The sequence below is a fragment of the Echeneis naucrates genome, chromosome 9, assembly GCF_900963305.1.
Source record: "Echeneis naucrates chromosome 9, fEcheNa1.1, whole genome shotgun sequence".
In the NCBI taxonomy this organism is placed as follows: domain Eukaryota; kingdom Metazoa; phylum Chordata; class Actinopteri; order Carangiformes; family Echeneidae; genus Echeneis; species Echeneis naucrates.
Window position 1 is genome coordinate 6,650,341 of NC_042519.1, and position 429 is coordinate 6,650,769.

Here is a 429-nt window from a genome sequence, read left to right on the forward strand (position 1 = left end):
TCAACTACAGATGTTTGTCGATATTTTCTAATGCTTAATTCAACAGTTGTGTGTCATGGTTCATAACTTTAAGTTTAGAGTACTTGCTTCTTTCTAATCACCCAATGCTCTCTGTATATTGCACAAGACCAACCTTTGTGACAGCACATTACAAGAACCTTTTGTGACCTTTTGCCATTTCAACAAATTGGATATTTGCCAGGGCCCTGAATGCGTGCAACCCAACCACTGTACTTCATTATAAATGAATGCAGCAGCATGCAGACTGAAAGCAATATTGGATTTCTTTTAAACAAGAGCAGATTAGCTGTTGTACCTTGGAAGAAAAAACTAAAAAAAATCAATATTTAATGGCACTTACAGAATTTTGTGTCACAAATATCTCTGTGGTGGTCGACAACCATCACAAATTTTCACATCACCGACCAG